Source organism: Zea mays, chromosome 1 (genome assembly GCF_902167145.1).
Source record: "Zea mays cultivar B73 chromosome 1, Zm-B73-REFERENCE-NAM-5.0, whole genome shotgun sequence".
Lineage (NCBI taxonomy): Eukaryota > Viridiplantae > Streptophyta > Magnoliopsida > Poales > Poaceae > Zea > Zea mays.
In genome coordinates, this window is record NC_050096.1 from 143315707 (window position 1) to 143322471 (window position 6765).

Consider the following 6765-nt stretch of genomic DNA (forward strand, 5'->3'; position numbering starts at 1 on the left):
CTCGCGTCCCAATTCCATCTTCTGGCACACGACAGAGGGGTTAGTTAGACACAATTTTGTCAATGGGGCCATTAGGATTCGAGTTAGGGATCAAGGTGAACATCCCTGATCTTTGGCTCAAGGTCTGAATTTCAGAATTCTGAAATTCAGAATTCCCATTAAGTCCCCACATGAGAAGCTTGATTTGGGGTTTTATTTGAGTTATTTTGGCTAAGCTTTCTCAACATTTCTTTTTGCTCATTAAATATACTTCAATTTTTATAATTGGCTCAATTCATAATTTTAAACTTTTCATCCCCTTTTTCTTATTTTCTTGAATTTTGCTCATGGGGCTCACTTAGGGTTTTCATTAGGGTTGTACATTCTTATCTTTTTAAAAGACTCAATTATTTTGATCATGATACTTTTAAGCATATGCTTGGTGAATTCTTTCTTACTTAAGTTAATTTGATGCTCATGCTTACTTTGGTTCACATGAAATAATGGTTCTTGGGTTGGTAATTGAGAGAAACCCTAGGTGACACTGGGGTGTCACAGCGGTGTTAATCGCCTCTGCCCAAAATCGATCTGGTGTCTTGTACTCATCAAGCATGGTCCTTGCCATGTCCAGTAGAGTTCTATTCTTCCTCTCCTCTACACCATTTTGTTGAGGTGTGTAGGGAGAAGAGAACTCATGCTTGATGCCCTCCTCCTCGAGAAATCCTTCAATTTAAGGGTTCTTGAACTTTGTACCGTTGTCGCTTCTAATCTTTTTGATTCTCAATCCAAACTCATTTTGAGCCCATCTTAAGAATCTCTTCAAGGTCTCTTGGGTTTGAGATTTTTCCTGCAAAAATAATACCCAAGTGAAGCGAGAATAATCATCCACAATTATAAGACAATACTTACTCCCGCCGATGCTTATGTAAGCGACCAGGCCGAATAGATCTATGTGGAGTAGCTCAAGAGGCCTATTGGTCATCATGATGTTCTTGTATGGATGATGAGCTCCAACTTGCTTCCCTGCTTGGCATGCGCTATGAATCCTGTCTTTCTCAAAATGAACATTTGTTAGTCCTAAAATGTGTTATCCCTTTAGAAGCTTGTGAAGATTCTTCATCCCATCATGGGCAAGTCGTCGATGCCAAAGCCAGCCCATATTAGTCTTAGCAATTAAGCAAGTGTCTAGTTCAGCCTTGTTATCATTAAAATCAACTAAATATAGCTGACCATCTAACACTCCCTTAAATGCTATTGAATCATCACTTCTTCTAAAGGCAGTAACACATATATCAGTAAAAAGACAGTTGTAGCCCATTTTACATAATTGAGAAACAGAAAGCAAATTGTAATCTAAAGAATCTACGAGAAAAACGTTAGAAATGGAATGGTCAGGAGATATAGCAATTTTACCCAAACCTTTGACCAAACCTTGATTTCCATCCCCGAATGTGATAGCTCTTTGTGGATCTTCATTTTTCTCATATGAGGAGAACATCCTTTTCTCCCCTATCATGTGGTTTGTGCACCCGCTATCGATTATCCAACTTGATCCACTAGATGCATAAACCTACAAAACAATTTTAGGCCTTGTTCTTAGGTACCCAAACGGTTTTGGGCCCTTTGACATTAGAAACAAGTACCTTGGGTACCCAAACACAAGTCTTGGGACTCTTGTGTTTGCCCCCAATATATTTGGCAACTACTTTGTCTGATTTGTTAATAAGCACATAAGAAGCATCAAAAGTCTTAAATGAAATATTATGCTCATTTGATGCATTAGGAATTTTCTTTTTAGGCATTTTGATATGAGTGGAATGCCTAGAACTAGAAGCCTCATTCTTATACATAAAAACATGATGAGAAACATTGTGAGGTTTTCTAGCATGAATCTTCCTAATCTTATGCTCAGGATAGTTAGCAGGATATAAAATGTAGCCCTCTCTATCCTGAACCATGGGAGCCTTACCCTTAACAAAATTAGATATTTTCTTGGGGGCATTAACTTTGGTGTTGCTTTGGCTTCCTTGTTGAAAACCAATACCATTCTTAATGCCAGGGCGTCTCCCAATATAGAGCATGCTTCTAGCAAATTTAATTTTTTCATTTTCTAGCTCATGCTCGGCAATTTTAGCAGTTAATTTCGCTATGTGATCATTTTGTTGTTTAATCATAGCAAGGTGATCATCAATAGCTTCAACATTAACATCTCTACATCTAGTACAAATAGTGACATGTTCAACAGTAGATGTAAAGGGTTTGCAAATATTTAATTCTTCTATCTTAGCATTTAAACTAGCATTTTCATCTCTAAGACAGGAAATTGAATCATTGCAAATGCTAAGCTCTTTAGATAAATTTTCACATTTTTCTACCTCTAGAGCATAAGCATTTTTCAATTTAACAATTTTTTTTATTTTCTTTAACGAGTAAGTCCTCTTGGCATTCCAAGAGATCATCACCTTCTGCTACTGATGCAGAAGAAATTTTAAAGGTAATGACCGAATCTCTACCTAATAAGCTAAGTCCGCTGGGACCGGAACTGATGAAGCTTTTACAGAAGAAGAAGGAGCCTTCGGTTGCGGAGAAGCCCGCTGAACCAAAAAAGCGGAGGATTATTAGTGTTATTGAGGCTATTGAAGAAACACCGCTGTCGGCCTCAGCACCAAAAACAGTAGCAGCCGAAGCTGCTCCTGCCGAAGCTTCTACTTCTAAAGCTGCAGCGGCCGAAGCCAAAAATTTGGAAAACACACTTTCTGACATTGATGAAATGATTTTGAATATGGCTGAGGAAGAAACTACTGCAGCTGCTGAGGAAACCCCGGCCGTAGTGCCTGAAAAAAGGGAGGAGATGCCTGGAAAAGAGAAGGAGATTGCCGAAGATGCTTCGGAAGAAGGAGATTTCAACTTTCAAAACATAATTGGGCAAGAGTTGTCTAAGGCTGAAAAAGAAGAGCTGAGAGACTATGCTATATCTTGCGGGTACCAGCCATGGGCGCTGCTTTTCGACGGTATAGACGAAGAGAGCTTAGGATGCCTTCGGGACCGGGTTGGGGCGAAGGTTGTCAGCACTCTATCAAAAACTGTTGGCTTTCCGAAGCTTGAGGCTGAACTCAGCAGATACCGACGGCAGCATATCGCCGGTAGCCTGTTTATTCTAACATTAAGGTAAAATTCTTCCCTTAACTTTTTATTGTTTTGATATGAAGATGTTTTCTGATGAAGGTTATTTTGTCAGAGCCTACTACTAAGCAAAGCCTTGAGGATGCAACAAGACCTCGAGGACAAGAAAAACGAAGTTATAATTGAGGGCTTAGAGAAGAAGATTAAAGATCATGAAGCTACCCTAGAAAAGAAAGACTTCGTACTTCAATCAATGGAAGGTTCACTGGTAGAAGCTCAAGCCGAGATCGCCAGATTGAACAGTGAACTTTCCATGAAGTCAAAAACCTTTGAGCGAGAGAAAATTTTTTTGAAACAAAACTCGAAGCTGAAGTTGAAAAAAGTTCAAATCTGCAGAAATCACTCAAAGATCTTCAAGAAAAATGCTTAGGCTTCGGCTCCCGATGCATTCAATGGTTGAAGCAGGTCTTCAACTCAGTTGGAGCCAGTTTGGAAAAGTTTAAACCTTCGGTTGAAGACCTGCCGTGCACATTTGATCATATTGAAGGTGAAGTTGATGCTCTCGACGAAGTTATAACTGGACATGGTGACTTTTGTGCTCTGCTAACTTCTCGAGGCACAGCTGTCGCTTTCATGAAGTCTGGTTGTACACATAGAAATATTGTAAACAGACCAGCAGACTTGGATGACATTCCCGGCCTGGCCCGAAGCATCGAAAACAGATTCGTTACTCAAATCTGGGCAAAGGGCGGGCAAAATTTGGTTGGTGACGAAGCTCGAAGCCACCTTAAACTGGTAATAAACTTGTGCCTGCTGCTTTACCTTCTCCTTGAAATTTGCACTTTCCTTATACCGCTTTTTTATGTACAGGATGACGAAGCCGAAGATCAGTAAGCCGAAGCTTAATGAATATTGATGAAGTGATGAATCTGCTGCAAAAAAGCCTTAGAGAAATTTTTGGATTATCCTTGTAAAAATATTGTAATTTAGAAATCAAACAATGCTCTGTAAATTTGTCAATACCTTGTAATATATTTTACCTTTCCGTCCATGTATGAACTGCTTTGATGTGGACGAAACTTGTCCCTTTTGAGCCGAAGGCGAAAAACACATTCCCTTCTTTTCGTACACAACGAAGCATAAATCTGCTTTTTCATATTTGTCGAAGCCTTGTCATTGGAACTGAAGCAATTGTCTGTACTCTATGATATGATGATGATGATCCTATGTATGTATAAATGAATGTTTATGAATGCAATGTATGATGTGATGTATCATGCAAACGAATGCCCAAACACACACATACGAAGCCACATTCATAAGCTTCATTCCCTTAAGAATGACTGAAATCTCTTTGCCACTTATTTTTCGGTGTAAGTTCTGCATCCCCTTAGGAACGTCTTTTGAACATTTTTGCCTTCTATTTTGGCGGTATTCGCGTTGACTTTTCTCGCTTCGCCTTATATTTCGGTGGTATTTGGCTCTGCATTCCCTTAGGAACGACTTTTGAGCAGAAAACTTACGTTGCGCTCCTTAGGAACGGCTTTTTGTAGTTTCGTCGTGCTCTGCAACCCCTTAGGGACGACTTTCGAGCTTCTCCCTGTTTTTTTTCTCTCTGCACTCGATGGTGCATGGTCAGATTTTACATTTACATATCTTGGGGGATTTTGCTCTCGTAGAGCTGAATAAGAAAGGAGAAATTACAAACTATGGCCCCATTAAAAACCTTTCTCCCCATTTGGAAAGGAAAAGGGTGCCATAGGAAAAATTAAAAAGATTACATCAATTTATACATAATATCGTCGAAGTTCATCCACATTCCAAGATCTAGGAATGTTGTTGTCGTCCATGTCCTTTAATATGTAAGAACCGGGTCTTGACGAAGATACTACCAGAAAGGGTCCTTCCCACTTCAGCTGAAGCTTGCCTACTGTGTTAGGGTTGGCTACTCTCCGAAGCACCAGATGTCCTGGCTTAATGTCTTTCAACCGAACTTTTCTATCACACCATTTTATTGTTTCGGCTTGATATTTGTTGATATTTTCCACAGTCTGAAGTCTGGTCCCTTCTATAGTATCTTTTGCCATAGAATAATTAGCTTCGTCTTTGTTGGGGCGAAGGCAAAGACGCCACCCTTCGCTCGAGGCCTTCGCTGCAGCCGCTGGTCTGACAGAGACAAAACGGTCAGGGACACCCTTCGCTTGATTCGGCACTTTGACGAAGGCCTGCGGCGACGTCTTCCCGCGTGCGGCCTCGGACAGTCCCAAGGCCCACGTGTGATCTGGCCCATTGTAACGGGCCCCGCGTGGCCGCCTCTGTATTACGGGCCTAACTTGTAAAGGCATACTTGTAATTACAGCTTGTAACCCTGCTTTATGGGAATATTCTGGGGATAAACTAGGTGTCTGAGGGCACATGCGTCCTTAACACAAGGCGTTGGGCACTCAGATACCTATAAATACCCCCGCACAGTGCCCGTGAAAGGCTAGATTAACAGAGCTATTGCCCCCGAGCACGTAACCCTGTTGTCACCACTGTCCACCCTTGTTGGCCTTCTTGCTGCTGAGAGCAAGTTCCAACATTTGGCGCCCACCGTTCGTGCTACGACCAAACCACCCGCGATGGCACCCAAGAGAGCTAACCCGAAGGCAGACGAGGCTGCGAAGGCAGCATTACTTGCCGCAAGGAAGGGCAAGGCCCTCGCCCTCACCCAATCCACCCACCAAGAGCCCACCGACGACAATATTCCCCGCACCTGCGAAGACGACACCCTCCGCACCTGCGGGCCCGAAGGACAGTCGCAGCCGCCCCCAGGCTTCGCCCCACTGGAGGGCGCGGATCTCACCGAGGACGACGAGGTCCTCGGCGTCTCAACAGAAGAACAGCTACAGCTGGGCGCCCTGCGCCTCAAGAACCGCAACCTTCAGAGGCAGAAAGAGATACTGGAGGCCAAGCGCCAGCGTGTGTCCGCACTAGCCAAGGTGCGGCAAATGATACGCGACGAGGAGCAGAAGGCCCAAGACCTCGAGCGCGACATCACGCTGATGCAGCGCGAAGGCCACCTCGGTCCACAGCAAGAGCCACCCCTCCAGCAGCGCGCACAACCGGAGGACGCGCGCGAAGGCCACCTCGGCCTGCAGCATGGCCCACCCCCGCAACACCGGGCGCAGCCGGAGAACCCGCGTTTCCCCCAGCATGACTACGCCTTCCAGCACAGCGCGCCATTCCAAGGGGTCAACTACCTCGACGAGCGAAGTCCCCTGGCGCCACACCTGCAAGTGACACCTTGGCCAGCGAACTTCCGAGCGGGGGCGTATCCCAAGTACAACGGCAGCACCGACCCGGCACAGTATATAATGAGTTATCAAGTCGCCGTTGCATCCGCCGGAGGGGACGACGCCACAATGGCGAAGTCTTTCATCATCGCTCTAGAAGGCCCAGCACTCACCTGGTTCACCAGATTGCCCCCGCTATCCATTGATTCGTGGAGAAGTCTCAGGGACAAGTTCCTTCTCAACTTCCAAGGGTACCGTCCAGACACCGACGCTTTGGCCGAGCTCTCACTCTGCAAACAGCTGGAAAAGGAGACTCTGCGGGAGTACTACCGAAAATTTTTAACGCTCAAATCACAACTGCCCTCCGTCGATGATCAGATTGCTATCC